Source organism: Zosterops lateralis (assembly GCF_965231275.1).
Source record: "Zosterops lateralis genome assembly, chromosome: 6".
NCBI lineage: Eukaryota > Metazoa > Chordata > Aves > Passeriformes > Zosteropidae > Zosterops > Zosterops lateralis.
This window is the reverse complement of record NC_139761.1, coordinates 4,940,053-4,960,254: the sequence shown is the minus strand read 5'-3', so window position 1 is coordinate 4,960,254 and position 20,202 is coordinate 4,940,053. Positions and strand designations below refer to the sequence as shown.

At 44.5% G+C, this 20,202-nt stretch overlaps 1 long non-coding RNA gene across 4 annotated transcripts in view; it reads right to left on the bottom strand.

Moving 5' to 3' along the window:
* Positions 1-7,483: 7,483 nt before the first annotated feature.
* The window catches only part of LOC310911134, a 29,512-nt gene continuing 16,793 nt past the window's right edge, over positions 7,484-20,202 (bottom strand). The window contains exons 4-6 of one of the 4 annotated variants that reach the window (XR_014590449.1): positions 16,395-16,520; positions 12,740-12,903; positions 7,484-11,218 (exon numbers count right to left, since the gene is read on the bottom strand). This is a non-coding gene — a long non-coding RNA (uncharacterized lncRNA). The remainder of the gene's footprint in view (positions 11,219-12,739; positions 12,904-16,394; positions 16,521-20,202) is intronic. The other 3 variants (XR_014590450.1, XR_014590451.1, XR_014590452.1) reach the window with 3 other exon arrangements.

The window sequence follows — 20,202 nt, the reverse complement described above, 5'->3', positions numbered from 1 at the left end:
TAGGGCAGGGGTTTGCCCTGTGTGATGCTGAGACTTCAGGGACATGTTCTGAATTTTGGCAGGGGGTCAGCCTTGCCTCTCACCTTTATTTGGATGCGTGTCCAGTCACTTTGAGCCTCTACAGCCTTTTTCAAAGCCCAGCAGAGCCTACAGAGGGATTTCTCAATAGTTCAGGGAGCCTTAGGTGTGGATGGCAGTTTATAAAGCTGTGGTGGGGCAGAGAGACACTGAGGGAGGTGAGGGAGAGATCTGCTCTGGTGCTCCAGGGTTAAGTTTAGGTAAATGCTGCTCACAAAGTGAAGTGTAGGAAATTAGGGCAAGTGACAGATTGGCACCCATTTGGGTTAAAAACAGACTGTTGATGCAGCTGCACCCATCAGGAGCCACCTCACCTTGGAAATGCAGCTCTGAGAGTTCCCCTTGGCAAAAAAAATCAAGTGGTTTCAAGGAGAAAACTCTCCTTCAGGGAGATGTGGTCCCCACCTGTGTTTCATCAAGCCCCTCAACAAAATCTAGCAAAAGCAGCAGAATGGCCAGTTTTTGCCTCATCTGCTCATTCCAGCACCAGCCTGCTCCCAGAAATGAGGATCTGGTGAGGCAGAACCGGGAAGGAAAAACCTGTTTTGAAGGAACTAATGAGAAAACCACCTTACTGATTTTGGCACACACATTGCTCAAACCACCAGAAAAGAGTAAGGACTTTGTTCCACCCTCATGGTCATTCGTATCTAGTAAATTGGCAAGGATTTAGGGCACTGCCAGTATTTCCACAGATGCAAAAAAAATCCCCATCACCCCCCCAAAAAAGCTCTGTAGCCCATTACTCACATCCCCAGAGAAATCATAATAAGAGACACAGAGTTTACCACCTTCAAGCAGGAAATAGCTGCCTTTCTAATGCTTGCTAATTGCTTCACTTAAAACTAGTTTGATTACTTGGCACTGAGACAGTATTTTAAACCTGAATTATTGCTTGGAACTTTCCTTTCACCTACCAAGAGCCCAGACCATTAAAAATGTGTAGCAAAGGTCTCCCTGTGAGGTGCAGGATTGCCTGTTAACTCTTTCATGAATTATAAAAGATGTTTGGCTTCTGGGATGTCTTTTTCTCTTGTTATATTTTATTAATAAGTGGTGCTATTTATTAATAGTGGCTCCTGAAGGAAATCATATTATGGAGTTATCAGGCATATTCTAAAAGGCTTTTACCTGCAGTGGGATCACACTTTTGTATTCTGAAACCAATAGGATAAATTAAGATTCATGTGAAAACAAATTATTTTTTAATTTGGCTTGACTTTTCCCAGTGGAGCTGTGCTGCTTTTAGGAGGAGAAGGACATCAGGGCAGGACTCACAGGAGGATGAGCTGCACACACTGACCTGGAGAAGCAGAGTGGCTTGGTTGTACCAAACATTGTCATTAAAGATGTCTTTGTCACAGCACTTCTTTAGGATCAGAAATTAGCTTGCATTTTGTGCTTGACAGGAAGTCATTAAGAAATCTCCGCTTCTACAATAACACTGATGTGAAAATTGCAATCTTTCAAAAAAAGAATTTGAATCTCAATGCCGAGCATCAGCAAGGTAGAGCTGCAGCCATGGAGTTGGGAACATCCCTGAAGTGTCTGTTCCTGAAAGTCTCCCTTCAGGTGTGCAGAAAAACCAGGACAGGGATGATGAGCAAGGCAGCAGCCAACATCCATCCACCTCCTCACACCCTGCCCAAACCCATCAATTATATTTTCTGTCGGGACACAAATGCCCCTTGAGCCCACAAATCCCCCATCCACACAAGCCCAGGGGTGTCCAGAGATGTGAGGGCTGAATTAAAACCTTCAGAGAAGTTAAGATACATAAATCCATACAGGCATGAGGTAGAAATGCAAGTTTAGTTTTAAATAAGTAGAAAATACATTAAGTGCCTTAAGCAAATAAGAGACTGAATTAGTTAATAAGAAAAGGACCTAAAACCAAGTTTAAAGTTCAGTAGCACAAGTTAGTGAAGCTCTAGGCATGAGGAAAACAATTCAGCTTTGCTAAACATTCCTAGATGGAGCAGATGGAGTTATATGAGTAGAATTTATGTAAGAAATTACAAATATTGTCACACATCAATCTTAGCTTAGGATAGGACCAGCAAGACTGTAGAAACATTGTTTTTTCACCTGACTGGCTAAAAGTAGAATAAAATGCATTGCTTTGAGGATGGTAGAGCTCATGGAACACAGATTTTGGGTGCTGTCACTGCTACTGCTGCTGTTGGTGCTTCTGTTTGGGACATGGGGACTTTATGCTAGAAGGATTTCTGCAAACTGGCACAAACTGTAGCACCAATGCCTTCCTGAGACTGATTTTAGCTGTGCAATAAAGGACTTTGCTTTTACAACTACCCAGCTTTTGGTCTTCAGTGAAGAGGTGCTGAAATTTCAACATTTTCTCATCAGATTCAGTGTGGAGTTCCTCTATCCTCCTGGCAAATGAAGTTTTTCACAGCTACACAGGAGCCACCCTGTAGGATAGGGAACAGTTGTGGCTTTCTCCTCACCCAGGAGCAGCCAACTCTGACCTCTAATTTATCTCCAGGGGTTTGGGCAGCTTTGGCAGCCTTGCTTCAGAAAGCCAATGGGAAAAAAAAAAAAAAAAAGTATGAAAAAATGGTGGTGATGTGGGTGTAGAACAGAGCCTGAATCTCACACAGGATGTTTTGAGGCAATTAGTCAAAATATGTGGAAGAGGGTGGGCTTTGCTATCGTGCCATCACTTTTTTAGGCAGCAAGCATCCAGAATAAAATTGACACATTAAAAAAGTGTATCTTAAAAATACACATTAAAAAAAAAAATTAAAAAATCCTAAGTGCTACTCAGACACAGAGGAAAGGCTTCCAATGGGGGCCTGCATGTAGGTCTATACCCAAAAAAACCCAGGGGATTATATATATAGCCCATTAATATGCACTGCACAGGGCTGGGGACAAGCTGCCTATTTCTGCTCTCGCCAGAGCAATTTTTGAGCAAGTCAGAGAATCTCTTGCGGCCAGGAGAACATGCTGAAAAGGGTCACTGGCTAAAATCGGCCTATTGATCAGGAAGCAGTCAAAAGGAACAAAAATATCTGGGCTTATGTGCAGAGCGAGGAAAATAACACATTTTCTTTTCATCTCAGGAAGCCACTGGCAAAGCTTTCCATGGGAAGCAAGCAGATAAAATAGGCAGATCTAAGTGAAGAAATGCTTAGTGCACCAGACATGCCCCTGACTGGGAGTTGTCTCATCTAATCTCCAGAGTCAGCAATGAGTTTTAGTGAGAAAAGGTGTTGGCATGCACCCCACACCCCCAGAAAGTGTTTCCAAAACAGAGAAAGGTTTAAAACTCAGCCCTTACATTTCTTATAAGGTAAAGGACCCAGAAAGGTCTTTGCTGTCCTGTCAGTAACTGGCTCAGCACAGAGGCATTGATTGGGCTTGGAGAGTGTAACTCAAAGCCTGTTGGGCAAGGGGACAAATAGCCCACCTGAACTACTGAGGGCTAAAGAGAGAGAACAAAGAAACTTGGGGCATTTTTGGGGTGTTGCAGCAAGTGCATGGGACCTGTCCCTATACTGTGCTCCACTTTACTCTTTGTATTATTTTCTTCCCTTATTAAAACCTTTCTGCTTTTCCAAGACACAGTCAATCATGCCATCTCACTAATTGATTTTAGCCATTTCTCTGCAAGGGCTGAACCCTCAGAGGTTTTGGGAACCCAAATAAAAAGGCACTGGCAGGGATGAAAAGGACTCAAATCTGGCATGGAAAGCACCAGTTTCAGCTTCTTCAACACCAATTTTGGCACCCAGCATGACAGTAATTGGGTGCAGGATTGATTGAGAACACCACATTATTAGAAGAGCCTCTTCACTTGCTCTGTAGAAAAGGCCACCCCATACCTCCAGGATAAATATTTGTGTTCCTACGATCTTTTCTCCTCTTCAGCCCACTTCCTGCATCCTTTACCAGCTCCCCATACACTTGATGAAAGACTTGCCAAGATCAGGAACTGAAACTTAACATTTTTGTTTTCGAGCTTCAAAAATATTTCTCGAACATCTCTTATTTCTCTGCAGGAAATCCCTTTAAAAACATTCTTCAGTGAGCAGTTAAGAAGTTGAACCAACACAAATCTCATCTCAGGTTTCTGCTGGTAATTAATAAACCAACTGAATAGCTGGCAGGATGGCAATTTTTATCATTCCTAGATAAATGTTAATGCATCTGGTTATTTCCAGACCTTCGCTGATGTGATCAGAAAAGCAAATTAGACAGTGTTGTAGCAGTCTGCCTGACATTTCTTCTTTTGTGCTGTTACTGTTAATTTATTCCTTTAAGCCAATTTTTGCTCTGTCACTACTGTGAAGGTTTTCTCAGAAATTTAATTACAAACAGGAACCCTCCAACATGAAACTGCTACAGGATAAAAATCCATATTTAAGGTGTCATCTTAAAAGCAGCTCATACCTTCTGTGTGTGTGTGTGAAAAGGAAAAGGAACATGTGCACACACCCATCAAGCTTTTTTGAATGTGTAAATTTATAAACTCTCCTCTTTTTTTTTTTTTTTTTTTTTTTTTTTTTTTTTTTTTTTGGTAAGGGAAACTTTTGCCTTGATGTTCTATCATCCTTAGAACAAAATGTTTCTTGATTAACTTGGTTAATACACATTTTTGCCCTGAAGAAAATAAAAAAGATTTTATTATCCCTTTAAAAATCCTGTACATCTGAGGAGGTCCAAGATTTTCTGAGAACTCAACATTTTACAAAGATTTTTGAGCATGCATAATTTTTTTTTTGCCCATAAATGCCACCCACTCAGAAACAAAGGAACCAAAGTAGGCTGTAATTACTTCCCTACACAATGGATTCCAATTGCTTCTATCAAGAAATATTACATAATTATTATAACTTAGGGCTGTGATTATATATTTGCTCAAAGAAGAATCACACATAATAGCAAGCAGTGAGACTTATGGCTCTTTGCCTATTGTGTCAACTCGTACATTTAAATTATTTGATTGGAAAACTAAATAAAGACCTCGAGTCCTAAACACTTTCTCATCGGTTGTCAGGATTGAAGGAAGTGATAAGTGATGGGACATGAATATTTGTGTAGGAGAAGTGGAGAAGCAAGAGAGGAGAGGAGAAGTTGTGGTTTTGCTTGTGTCCTTACATCCATCCATGTCCATCCCTCCATCCATCAGAGTCTTGGGCATCCTCTTTGTGTACATCTCACAAGGAATTGTCAAGGAGCTGATAAGGAAGATCATCCCTCCATAGAAGAGAGTGACAAAGGTCAGCCTGTGTGAGATGTCAAGAAAAATCAACTCCTCCTCCTCCTCATTTTCTTCCTTTCGTTCTTGCAGCCTCACCCTCTCCCCTCCCTCACACCAGCTGGGTTCCTGGCTATTTGTACATTTCCCAAGGGAAGCAGGGTCTGCCCGTGCTGGGCTGTGGGAGGATGAGGGGGAGGCAAGGCTTCACAGGGGCTTGTCCTGTTCCTCAACAGCTCTGCACGTTGGATTCAGATGGTCCATTTCTGGTGCTCACACCTCATGCCTCAGATAAGCCACACATCCTGGATGCCACCAGCATTTCAGATGAGTCCTCCAGCTCTGTATCCTTGGATAACCTACACAAGATAAGAGACAGATGGCCATCAAAACCAGGACAGACTATCAGCCAAAGAGGGCAGACTCTGAGGATGAGATGCTGCTGTAGAAGATGCCTGAAGGTGACTTCCCCTCCCTGACAATGTCCCTTGGTGATGAAGTGCAGATCTCTCCTGTTGCACTTAAGACAGCAACAGTTTGCATTTTCTGAAAATAAAGAAAGAGAATTAAAAAAAAATAATAAAAGGAAGATACTTTTGGTCCTGCAAAACACCGTGCTGGTCATAGTAGTCTGAGAGAAAGGAGGGCACTGATTCAAATTTTGGCAGCAAGTCCAGTGTCTCTGTCAGCACAAAGGGTCCAGCTGCAGATGAGTCTGTGACTTCTCACTGGCACTGAGCCACAGCAACTTCAAAGAGAAATGCCATAAGAAGCTGATTTTTCATGTGTGAGTGTGTGTGTTCTTTTATTAGGAATTTTTGTATTTCTGCCTCGTAATGGCAGAAGGAATATCACGATTTCCCAGGGGTAACAAATTCAGTGTGTCAAACATGCTGGATGGAAGTAATTTAACACAAGAGCTCTTTAATTTCATCGATCTCTGGCAAATGGGTCCTGGTTAATGATCGGGGATTTTGCCGTTTTTCCTTTTTAAAGTCAAATCTTTTAAAGTCCAGATGGAGAGGGTTTACTACAGCTGTGCAAGAACAGTGACACTGATACATGCTGAACTCTGCGGGTGGTATTAAAAAATCTGTCATCTACTTTAAAAGGATTTTTTTTTGAAAGTCATTTTAAAGGGACATCATCAATTTGAAGATCACTCTGGATCTCATAACATTACAAGTAATATTTCAGACTATCTCACATGAAGCCAGCTGTGGGAGCAGGAATTGATGCTATGTGCCAAACAAGCCTCTTTGTATTTTCATGGTATTTTACACTGGATTTTTAAAATCTTCCAGGGAGAATTTGCAATCCTGTGAACTGCTACTGGACAGCCAGGTAAACCCCAGCACAGGTCACAGGCTGTCACACCAAGCCCAACACTTCCAGCAGCAAAAAAGGGCTGGGACTGGCCTCATCCTGTGCTGAGGGGAACGTTCTTGGCAGCAGCCAGGAGCAGAGAAATGCTGGTGTGGATTTTTAGAACAGAACATTTGTCTTTTGCAACACTCCTCAGCCTTAGGACAGCATTTAGAGATGCAAGGAAGACTCCTGGTCCCAGCTGCTTTGGCTCCCACTGTGAGCTCCTTTGGTTTTTATTAAACTGTGGTTAGGACTGTTCGTTGTTCAAGGTGAGAGCTCTGATTTACAGGGGGCTGAGGCTGCACTTTATCTGCAAAAATCCATCAGAAAGGGAAAGCTCTCCCCATCTGGAAAGCTTCTGGAGTGGAAACAATGACCAAATCACCTGGAAAGGTAAATCCCAGCACAGGCAAACACTAGGCAGGCTGTGGTCTAGAAGGGGATCAAGGAAACTGAACACTTTACAACTGAAAGGGTATTTTAGACCAGAGAGAGGCAACAGACTTTTGTGCCTTTTCACAACCACCTCTTCTGGCTCACCACATAACCTGTTGAGCTTCATTTCAAAGCTCAGGGGTCTTATGAGATGAATCCATCTCATCTCATCTTGCAGAAGGAATGAGGGACATCTGGGCATGGTGGTCTCCAGTGGGATTGGGATGGTCTGAGACAGGGCTGGATCCATCCTGTCTTGGCAGCCTCACTTCCAACCCAAACCATCCGTGATTCCATGGTCCAAGCCAAGAGCTGAGGTCTAGAACTGAAGCTGTGTGTTGGTCTGTGCTTTTTTCCCCCTTCAGAGCACCAGGTACCTCCAGAGGTCATGAGGCAAAATTAATTAGGGACTGGGAAGCCATCAGATACTACAGGAATTAATATGATGGTGGATGAAATCTTTATTCATCATTTCATCATTTTCTGCTGTCCTCTAGATTGATACATATTGATCAGCTGATAACTAGTCCTCAGTATCTGCATTTTCTGTAGAATTCATTGTGTGACATGCATTTTAAAAAACACTCTTCTATTTATTGCAGTCTTTTTTGCATAAATTTAAATAACTGGATTTCACTTATTTAGCTGAAAGCATTCTGCAGTACACATCTTGCTTGGTGTTACAGCTGCAAGTGTTCAAAGCCCCAACAAGAACCACTGGAAAGCTTCCCTAACACACCATAAACACAGAGAGGACCGTGGGGACTGTGACAGGGAAAGGAGCCCCTGCCAGGCACCAAACCCACCTGGGGAACACCAAAGGTGCCCTGGGGAGGATCTCATTGCCCTGACTGCAGCACTGCCATGCAGAGGTCTCTGCTGCAGCCCCACGGGGCACAGGGAGGTGAGGTTGGATGATGATGCTCAAGCCTGCGAGGACCAGCAGGAGCTGAAGATGAAGGCAGAAATCCGGGAGCAAGCAGAGAGGGCTCCCAGCTGGGCAGTGTGGTCGGAGCTCCCTCTCCTGACAGTCCAGCACCATCCCTTCGGGATGTGACCTGGGCTTTTCCCCCTCTGAGGGATGGGAGCAGAGCCAGGACTTTTCCTGGTGTCCCTCAGCTCTCTAGGAAGCATCCAAACTCCTTTTGCTTTACATCCAAACTCCTTTTACTTCACATCCAAACTCCTCTCTGGTCAAACAGCAAGCGAGGATATAAAGCAAATACATGTATCTTTAATTAAATTCCAGGCAGCACTAGTGCTGCTTAATCTTCAGAAAAGAGCCAACACTGCTATTTCCCTCATAAGCTGGAGTTTCCTTCCAGCCTGACAAGGTGATACACTGCAGCCCTTTATTTGAGGAATGGCGCATTTTATTTTCTCTTCTCCTTGCCCTGGTGATCCGTGTGTAATTTCATTTAGCAACACCAGTGTGCTGGGCTGCCTGGGCAGGAAAATCCTCACACCTAAAGGGCTGATCCAGAGAACCAGTTCCTGAGGAGCAGCCAAACATCTTTTGCAGGATCTTGGCATATTGAGACCTTTCTAATTTGGCTTTACATTTCCTAGAAATTTTTTGAAGAAATGTGTGTGTCAGTGAGGCTGCAGACCCAGAGAGAGCACCCAGCTTGTCACCATTTATTTTAGCCTCTGATTTCTTATGGACTTCAGTTAAACTCATGATGGGGGTAGAGAAACAAACCAAAAAATCCCCTCTAAATAACAAAAGCCATAGATACATTATGTAGCCATTGCCTTTTGCAATCTAATTACTTTAACATGTAGGGATGGAGGAGGGGGGTTACTGCTCATAATACCGGAAAGCTTTCATGGAATAACACAGAATTATTAAACTTTGCAGAAAGAATCCAGCTTGCAGTTCCCACTGCACGTTTACCTGGGCGATTTTCCCTTTTTCCTGTGGCCGAGAATCACTTTGTATTACACTTTCCTGCCTATAAAAGAAGCCCTTGTTCGGAGCTGCCCTGAGGTGCTCATAATGTTATTGGTTCTGTGCTAAGAAGTTGGGGTTGCTGTGAATTCCTGCCTTGTGGCTCTCCAGCTCACAAAAGTAAACACATTTGCTGAGTTAGCTCGGCTTCATGGTGCCCAAAATCCCACAGGGAATGAAACGTCCTATCGAAGGAAGCTTTGAAACCCTAGTTGCTCTACAGCACTTTTCTCAGGCAGGAGAGCACACAAAGCATGCTTCTGTGCTGTATTTACTGCCTTTTTTTTTTCCTTGTGGATCCAGTGCATAAGAGCTGCATTGAACCTTGGCAGAGGGGAAAGGGCTCCCCTTGGAAACGTGCAGGATGCAATGGAAAAAAATAAAAATAAAAATCTGCGCTTTTCAGTCCTTACTGAGTCCCTTGTGCCCAGCACACAGGTGGCTGCCTGGGGATGAAAAAATCACTCACGGGTGAAGGGAGAAGCAGCCAAAACAGTAATTTTCCTGGCTCAGATGCACTTACTAAGAAATAAATAGGTGAAGCCAAGGCCAGTCAGGGCAGGGGATGCCTGGGGCATGTGTATCCCTGCTGCCACAGCAGCTGAGTTCTGCAGGAACCCCTCTCTGTGATGCTTAGAGAGGGCACACGCAGGGGATCTGTCCCCTGACATGCAGCCTGCTCTTCCTGCATAGTGGCTCCCTTCAGTGTACACCCATAGGCAAAAGAACCTCTGAAAAGTGCCTGCTCCAGACACAGCTTCTCAAAATTGTCATTTTCTTCCAGCTCTAATTAGATCCAGGTGGATGATAGTCTGGGATTTGGGTGGGGGAGTGTGCAGCAGGAGGAGCCAGATGAGCATCAGTTAATTTAGCTGAGAGGGTGCTGCCCAATTAAAAATCACGAGCACCAGTATGAGGTTTTGTTTTGGAGGGAGGATGTCTTCTGTTGACCCAGATTTTCTCCAGCACAGTTTATGCAAGAACTGAAAGCACCTGGGAAAAGTTTCCTGGAGAAAGTCCCTCTCTAGAAGGACATCCACCTACCCTGGAGCCCTCTCCCTCCATTGCAAACACATGGGACAAGCTGCTGGGATGGGGAGAACCAGAGGGGATGCTGATTGCCAGGGACATGGCCTGAGGTGACAGCACCCTAAAGAGCAAGCTGTCACCTCAAATGACGGACTGTCCTCTCCTTCCTCACACGGCATCCTGCGGCAGTGTCTGTGGAGGGGATGGTGTGGACAGCTGGCATGGGATTATCCTGGGAAGAAGGGCATTGCCAATGATGTCTCCATGCCATCCCTGCTGTGGCAAAGCTGTAACACATCTGACAGCTCACCCTCACTCCAGGAATGGTGCATGTGCTCAGGACACATTCCAGCTGCTCATCCTTTCGGATCGCGGTGGATCGTTTGTGTGCTCACACCCCCAGAGCACAGGGGCAGCACAAGCTGCCATAATATTCCCTCTCTTCTCATGAAATGCCCTTTCTGCCCTTCCTTAATCTAAAGTTAAATTCTGGCTGGGCTGTGGCTGGTGGCTGAGCAGGGCACGGGGAGGCTGAGGAGCAAATCACAGCTCGACGCTCCCGACGCTCACACTCACTCCCGACACCCATGTCGTGTTGCCATCAGACACATTCCAGAAGTCTTCATTTTCCAGGCATGAAAACATTTTAACAATAAACAGAAATTCTTCTGATTACATGGTTATATTCGGCTGCTGAAAGCAGACTCTTATTAAGTGAGGCAGAGAGCAATTAATGTCATGTAGAGAGCAGTCTTTCACATGGCAAGAAGAGGGACTCATATATCTTTCGCACATCCAGCAGCTGGGACCATGAGTTAAGGCTTCAAGTTTGCAAAAGCTTATTAAGATGCTTGTTGTAAGGATGTGAGCAGCTCCACTTAAATTGGAGCCTGGCGAAAATCTGTCTGTAATGAGATCCATGGAAGTTTTAGCATGGACTTTAGTGGGAACAGTGTTTTGAATGTACTCTTCAAAAGGGTTTTTAACTCCGTTTCACTCCTTCCCACCACCAGCAGCCTGGATGGATCATTCTTCTTTTACATGCTGGACGTTGAAATGATACAGAAAACATAATTGAGCTGCAAGATCTTCACCAAAGGAGTCTTGAGGCTATTCCTAAGCGTCTGCAGCTCCTAAAGGAAAGGAAAAAAAAACAACATAATGAAACTGAGCCGCAAATTGCTTCACAATTATTTTTACCACCTAATTTGGTGCACGAGGCTGGAGGCTTGCTCTTTGCATGCCACACTCCTGCCTCAAACTCAGGAAGAGCCCGAAAGGCCACGGAACAGACGAGATGTTCATTATCATCTCTTTCATGTTGCAGCTGCGACAGAGGCCCTGGAGAATTCGCCCAGCGTGATATTTGCAAATGCCTGCCTGCCTTGTTATTAGCTCAACTTGAGAACGGCTGCTGAGGATGGTATTCCTCCTCCTGCCCTGCTCCCATCCAGCCAGCACAGCCCTACCACCTGGGAAGGGCAATCTGGACCAACTTCCATGGGAGTCTCCACTCATTCTCTGTCCTGATGGCACGCTTGGGGAGGTGGAGAAATGATCCCACCACAGCTCAGGCTGGAGTCACTCCTGCTCAGCAAGCCAGAAGCTCTGGATGCTGCAGGAGTTACAGAATTTTGCAGTGAATTATGGTGCTCCTTGATGAGACAGGGAAGCTACAGTAAAACCACCAGCTCCACAATGAAAGGGCTTTTATACGCTCGGCTGCAGTGGTGGTTATGGCTGCCAGCTTCGCACAATTCACTTTCAAGCACGAGAGCAGCACAAACTGGTTTAAGACAATTTCTGAATGATGAATGCTGACTTGAAAGGTTTCCAGCACGACATAATTACCCTGCATTAGTTGCAATGCACAATGGCCTATATGTATCTCAATGGGAATCTCAGTGGGACTTCGTGGGCTCCGTTCCAAGTATCCTCCGCCGGGAGTGACGCTCAGAGTTCGGCAGGCTGACCTACAAATAGATCCCATATTCATTCCTGAATTATTCCTGTGCACAGTCAGACTTGAGAGATCCAGGGCCATGTGCAGTGGTGTGTGGCAGCACACAATTATACTCAGCTGTAGTGCTGAGCCCGGGTTATTTCGTCTCCTTGGCCTGATGTGTTTTCCTTGGGCTAATGTATGCACACCTTAATCTTTACTTGCTCAGAGACAGACAACTCTAATGAACTCCCAGCATCTTCAAAGATAAGTGAGATCAGGGAGAGGAGACTCAGCCACTTGTCCTGAGCAAAGGCCAAATTGAATGAAAAATTCATTTACTTCTTCCCAGTTAACCAGCACACACTTTGAGATTTCACCTGACCCTCAAAATGCACTGTAATCCTCTATAATGATTGTTCTTCTACTGAAAGAGTGCATTTAGATTCAATATTAGAGAGAAATTCTTGGCTGTGAGGGTGGCAAGGCAGTGGCACAGATTGTCCAGAGAAGCTGTGAATGCCCCATCCCTGGAGGGGTTCGAGGGCAGGCTGGATGGAGCAAAAGCTGATCAGGATGGGATCCTGATTAGCTTTTGAATATCTCAACATCTGGCTTGTTTTACCACTGCCAGAGGCCTGGGGATCCTGGCGATGAGCAGAGGATAAATGCATTCGGGGGAAAAAAAAAAAAAAAAAACCACACCACTCACTAATCAGCTCTTGGTCCTGAGCTAAAACTTCCTTCCAAAGCTCAGAGCTGTTTGAAGCAGGGATTTTCCCCCGGGCTCATTTCCAACCAGCAGGATAGCTGCACTGGTTTTGTCCCACTGTGCTGCTCTCAGCCCTGGAGACGTGGCAGGATCCTGCAGTTCTCCTGGTGGGAAAGAGGCAGTGGGACAGTGGGCAAAGGAAAACACCCCTCCTCACATCCTCATCCCAGAGCCAGGGTCTCCAGCCCACGGGATGGATGGAGGGGGAATATTTAATTAACAGTGTGGGTGATTCCACTTCCCTGTTTGGTTTTGCACTGCCAAATGCTCACGGTGTAGGTGAAGGCAGCTGTGAAGGGGATGTTAAAAGAACTTGGAGAGGTAAAAACAGCAGTGCAAGGAAGTGCACTGCAGATAGGCAGCTTCAAAGGCACAGAGATAACAATGGCTGGACACATCCCAGGTGGAGAGGGTTACTCTTCACAGAACTGAGCTTGGGATCAAAGTAGATCTCAAACCTGCAAGACCCTGGAAGGCAGAGCAGGTTTGGGTGGTGGGTGGTGGCAATAAAAAGAGTTGGAGAGTGAAGGAGGATTCCCTTTGACTTAGTCAGGGCAAGCTGTGAGCAGATGAGTTCATTATTAACCACAAGCAATTAGCTGCCTGGTACCCAGCAAGAGGAGGTGAATTTGTGCAGGAGGAGTAGGAGCCATTTTTACCTCAGGAAACAAGGTTTATATGAGGATAAAGCCTGTTGGTTCCTCTCCACCCTCAAACTTTTGAACCAGCTGGCCAATTTTAACCACATTTGAAAGTGAGGTAGATGCCTCCCAGATAACGCTCCCACTGATTTGTTTCTCAGTTAACAAAGAGAAACTCATCACCTGCACAAAAAGGAGGGAAACCCAACCAAGCACCCCTGGAAGAGGAGAAATGTCTCTATCAGTTCCCATTAGCACCTGGATGGCTGGAAGATCACCTCACCCTAATCTCCCACCCAGTCAGGACACAGTGGGGAAAAGAATTATGACCTAAAGTGGTTTCTGAGTCATTTTTCATCAGTTAATGCCCTAGGCTTTAATGCAAAATCTTTTCACAGGCCCAAAGCACACTAAATTCACAGCAGGGGTAAGGCAGGGGGGGGTTAGCACCCTGAGCTTGTGAGTAGGTGAGGAATGGTGCCTGGGAGGGGAAAGTTCTGAATCAAGTGCTCAGAGAGACCTCTAGGATGATTCAGTTACTGAACCAGCAAACCATGTGAAACAAATAAATAAAGTGGGATAAGGAACAGATGAAGCTGAACTGTTTGGTTCCTGCAGCAGCCCTGGTACAGAAGGAACAGGGACTTGAGACCCCTTGCAGAGCAAAAGGATGTTCTGGCAATGAGGATCTTCACTTGGAGTTTAAGACATCCAAGAGCAGCTCTCTGACACAGATTTCCCAAGTGATCCCGTGCCTGCCCTCTTCCAGTTTCCCACCTGTTGAACCTCCCCACCTCAAAACCATCAATAAATCACTGCAACCCTTTCTGATCTCATCGTATTTGAGCTCGTTGGGTTTGTTTCTGTCAAGACAATGATACTGTAAGCACAGGAAGGTCCATTGATACAGTTGTATTTTTATTGAAAACATGCTGCTGTAACCCCAAGACTCACTCAAAATCTCTTTGCCCAGAAATTCTATCCTCTTCCAGCCATCTTAAAACCCACAGGACTCTTCTCTGGGCTTTTTTTTTTTAGAGCTATGGGGCCAACAGTCTTTCATCTGCATCCCTGGCTTCCTGATGGGTCTCTGTATCTGCTTTCAGGGGTTTGTTTTAATTACTCCTTCCTTATCAACCCGGTCCCTAAAGGTCATGTGTAGCCATGCCGTCACCAGAAATCTGTTTAAACAAACAACACCTGGTGAAAGCCCTTCTGACAACACACATTACACACGGAGAGAGGTCAGGACCATCTCAAATACTCTGCTCCCTTGGGGAACACTTAATCTTTCCAGGCCAGGTTTATAGGAAACAAATGATATAATTTGAAAAAAGGTCATTATTTCAAAACTTCATTTTTGAATTTTTTTTTCAGGAATAAGCATTTCCTCAGGCTTGAAATACTAGCCTTACAAACCCCAACAGCTAAGCACTTCTTGATTTTTATGCTGGCAGGGTGATGAGCCAGGAAGAAGAGAGTTTTTCTGTGGCTAAGAGCTTGTCTTCCTTTTGTCACAGACAGATATCTTGGGGTTCAGCCCAGTTTCCAATTCCTGGGTGTGGAGCTGCAGTCCCACTGAGGATACGTGAAAATGCAGTTTGGGCTTGTTTAACCCCATTTGCAGAGGACTGGTCTCCTTTCTGGACCCCACCTTTCCCCAGATGCCTGAGGACCCCATTGATGCACTGGGGCTGTTTGCACAGACCAGCAGGAGCCCTCTTTAGGCAGTGAGAGGAAACATCACCAGTCCCTAAAGACCTTTGCAGTTGGTTTCTGTCCTGTCTCTGCTCTGGTTTGTAGTTTACAGTGTTATACTTTGGCACTTGCTTTCCATCCTCTCTCCAAGCACCACATCCAGCACTTGCAGATGTGCCAACAGCTCTCTCAGCATCTCAATGATGGTCCCCCATCCCATCCCATCCCATCCCATCCCATCCCATCCCATCCCATCCCATCCCATCCCATCCCTCTGGAATCAAACCACAGCAGTGGAATGCCATGCACACATGGTTTTAAAATGACACTGCTTAAAATAATACAAATCATTGACAGTGCCACTTTTACCAGCACCAAGGCCAGGAAAAAGAATGGATGTGTCTGTTCTCCACTTTGTTTGTGGAGGAGGCTGTGTGAGTTTGACACAGGTGAAGCCTGGCCAAGTCTTGCAGCTCTTCCCCAAAGCCCAAAGGACCTTTGGGTGTCCAAATGTCATATTCTACCTCCTCTATAATTTTCCTACCAAGACAGCACCCTCCAGACTGAGTCATTTTGATAGGATTATCCCTGGAAGTGTTCCATGAGACAAGCAGGTCTAGTGGAAGGTGTATCTGCCCATGTCTGGGGATTGGAGCTGGGTGGGTTTTAAGGAACCTTCAACCTCAACCCTTCTGTGATTATCAGATTTATGTTTCTGGATGAAGGAAAATTCAAAAGTGGGTCAGGGGATGTAAAGCCCTCAAGCTTTCGTGGTCACAGCCTCCAGCCTGCCTGAGTTCAAGAAGAATTTGGGTAACACTCTTAGGGACATGGTGAGACTCTTGGTGCAGATCCAGGAGCTGGACTCAGGGATCTTTGTGGGTTCCTTCCAGCTTGGGATGTTCTGTGATTCCGTGAGATCCAGCTCCATCTGAGAATTTGCCTGAGGCAGTGTGGTGAAGGTGAGCAGGGAAACAGCAAATTTGGCCAGAGAGGAATTGCTCAGCCAGCACAGGTTGTCCCAAGTGTCTCCCTGCTGGAGCTGCTCTCAGGAGTTAAAGGCAACAGGATCTCCACTTTATTTTAAATTCTGACAATACAACCAAACTTTTTGTCAGCTCTCCAAAGACTTTTCTTCACCAGTGAAAAACAGTTCTATTTTTTTTCCCTGGAAGGTGACTAATGGCCAGCAGCTCTCTTCAGGTAAACAACACAGCCCAGACAGAGGACTTGGGTTTTACTGTGGGTAAACTCACCAAGGTCAGTGCTGTGATCTCACTTGAAGTTGACCTCTGCAAATTTATCTCACAGGGTGCTTCAGTTTTACTGCCTTGTTTGTGTTTTTACCTCAGGATATTGGACAAGCACTTGTTCCCCTGGGGCTGGGAAAAAAAAAAAAATTAAAAATTTATCAGTGAAGACAAGACCAAACAATCCTCTCCAAGGGGAAAATATCTCCACAGGGGCTAAAACAGCTGTTCTTTGTATAAGTTGACTGACACAGATGTATATGTTTTCCCCACTGGTAGAAAACAGTGTAAACCAAAGAGACAAGCCTGCACCCTCTAGGAAACATAATCACCAGAAAAAAAAAAAGGAAAAAAAAAGTGTCACTAGGAAAGTGTGTTCAGCTTATATAAATCTACTAAATCTAAGCTCCTGCACAGCAAAACTATGGAGGAGGAAACACAATGCCAGCACTTTTACAGGAAATACTCTACTCCTGGTTAAAGCCCAAACTCAAAAACAGCCCTGGATTTAGGGCCAATAAAATTAATGTGAAATTGGAAAAAAACAAAGCTCTGGCTGTTTGCAAAATTACATTATGCTTTGTTATGAGTAATTACACAATGAGAGTTGTTTTTCTTTTTTATAAGAAGCCTGTCTCCAACACAAGACTGCTTAAAATCATTTAAGCATTGTGTCTTAGGAGCACACACGGGGTTGAAAAGTGAATTAAATCACATTTTGCCCTCTCTCATGCACATGGAAATTCCAACTGATACAGCTGAAACCAGGGATACTGCTGGTTGCTCTCCAAAGCACTTGTGGAATCGTTGGCCCACCAGTATTTTAGGACTGATTCAGAAAGGGAATGTGGATGTCTGGTCTGTGCCCTGGGTTTTTGAAACACTAGTGGAGAATTCTGGAAGAAGTTGTAGGGATTGTCTCTACCATCATCAATTATACTGCTCCTTCCAAAAAGAAGATAAACAAACAAAAAGTTTAGATAATAGTGTCTTTAACCTAATGACTCTTGAATTTTCATCAAGACATCTCCAAATTTAAATAATATATTCATTTGACCCAAGCAAAAGAAGTAAAAGTTAAGGAGAGTGCAGAACTCCCAGCATAGTTTTCCCTTTCTTTGCCCTTTCTTGTACAATCAAACTCCTCTTAATCACAGAGACTTTCAAGTTACAGAGCAGCACAAACACAGCCTGTATCTCTGATGTAGGTGGGGCAGGAAGTTATATTATCTTCAGCTAATATAAATGAGCATAAAATATAAATGAGCATGAAATAACAGCAATCTTTGTGTATTTACATAGCTGCATATCTACCCTCTGACCATCCATGCCCTCCTCTCTTCTGGAAAATCCCCTTGGGCTCAGAGTGTTCATCATCAAGACACAGGGACGGCACAAGCCCATTATTTAGGTTGTGTGTCATTTGAGGAATGAGGAGACTTTCTTTAATAGAGCTTTTGCTGGCTGTTTGCTGAAGAAATTGTCTCTTGCTGGAGGTCATTTTTAGCTGTGCTGTGAGAACAGCTTTAAGGAGACTCTTTAGTGCAGCCAGAGCAACGTCGGGAAGGTCTGAAAAAATAGTTTTCCAAAGTTTGTTTTTTTTTTTTTTTTTTTTTGTTTTTTTTTTTTTTTTTTTTTTTTTTTTTGTTTTTTTTTTTTGTTTTTTTTTTTTTCGTTTTTTTATTTAAACAGAGGAAGTTGCTTTAACCTACATTTCTACTCAGAAAATATATTTTCTGTTCCTGGGTTATTTGACTTTAGGAGAACAATAAATTCACAAGAGTTCTTAAAAAGATCAGTCATGCCTCTTTGTTTTAATGGCATATTTTGAAGTTTTGCCTCCAGAATATTGATAAGAATCAAAGTAACTTTTGATATATGGCGTTAGATATGCTCCAGGAATAAGATCCCTCTCAAGTTAGACTGTCTGCAGACAACTCAGACCACCCACTTTCAGCTTAAACACAGCCTGTTCAAAGTCTGCAGCAATTCAGATCAGAGCAGTAGCTGTCTGCTCAAACTGTGAGATCTTGGCATTCATCAGACATGTCCAGCACACATCTGATAACGCAGCTTAAACTGCCCAGGGCCATTGGAAGGCAGGTGAGGGAAAGCCAGAAAATATCAAAGTTGGGAACAGCCTAATCTTCAACTCAGCACAGTACACATTTTGAATTTCACACGCATTCCACAAAATTCCCCAAGTCCCAGAAGCTTTAATCCAGTCACTTTGCAACATATGTGTGTTTTATTTAAAAATAAATTATTCAGTATTACTTTTCCTTTCTTGTATCCAGCTGGCAACATTTTCAGTTAGTTCTACAGGAGCCAACATAACCTCCTATTAGCTACAGTATTGTCCATTTGTCTACATCTTCAACCAATTTTCTGCAAAAGCCTTTGGACAGTGCACTCTGTTGACTTTTCAGGCAGTTAACCCAGTGCTCCAGGGACTTCACAGTGACATTTTTCCCACAGTGGGAAAAGTGTGGATGCCTCATCCCTGGCAGTGTTCCAGGCCAGGTTGGAGCAACCTGGGATAGTGGAAGGTGTCCCTGCCCATGGCAAGAGGTGGAATGAGATGGTCTTAAAGGTCCATTCCAACCCAAACCTTTCTCTGATTCTCTGGTTCTGTGACACATCAGCATTAAGGTTGGTAACCTCGGACATGGGGAGCTATGAAATGTTCCATCAGGAATGGAGAATAAGCCAGAAATCCTTGGCTATGACTGGCCTCCACCTTGTGTTTCTTTGCCTTTCACCATCTCAGCAAGATGAACCAGATATGGCACAGAGGAGGGTGCCCCACTTCCAGGGGTACAGAGCTGCTCAGCACCAGGAGATTGAAACACCCCAGAAAAGGAAAAAAAAGTAGAGAAACCGAAGATGATAAATGACCCAAAGGAAGTGAGTGAGGAGGTACCCCTCAGTACCACACCTATTGCAAAATCTGAGGGTCAGCCTGTGAAATTATCAGTGGCAGATAAAAACAGCAGCAACAAATGGCCACAGATCTAAAAAACAAAACAAAATAAAACAAAAAAAAACCAAACAAAGAAACCCCCAAGAGTTGCTCCATCACACTTCGTGGCTTTAAATGTGGTGCTCCCCACTCTGGGGCACAGACACAGCTGGAAGTTTCCTTTGCTTTAGCAATTTTGAACCACATTTATATGGAAAAAAGCCCCTCTGGGTCTTACACCCATTTTGACCTGTGAACTGTCTGCATTGCAGCACAGTGGAGGAGTCTATCAGAGAATTATCACTACATGCAAGTTTTGTCCTGCTGCTTTTCCCCAGGCATGTGCTGCTGGCTATGGCTGAAGGTAAATCAAAGTGTGCTTTTTTTACAGCTCAGTGTTCTTTTCACCCAGCACAGTACAAGCTGCTACACCTGCAAGTGGGACCTGACCCCACCCCAGGTAAGAGATCCTTTCTGCACCCACTGGGATCCATAACTTTGACGACTTCAACTGGTGATGGAATTTTTTCCTGTCCTGCACAAAATCACCACTGGGCTGGAAAGACTTTTGCCACACAGCTTTGCCTTGTTGCCTGTGCAGGGATTTTCTGTGAGGAAGCTGGAGGAGGTTTTACATTTGTGATGTTTGAGAGAGGCAAGGAGAGCTCTCAGAGGATTTAGGCATGACTGACACAATGTGAGCATTTGGATTGATGCAGATGTGTGCAGACAAGGCTGGTGCTGTCACTGGGAGGAGAGGGGCTCCTGGGGTGTGCTGGGGGACTGAACAGAGGCTGTGATGTACATGACAGCACAGCAGCAGGGAAAGGTGATGGGCTTTGTATTGGCATT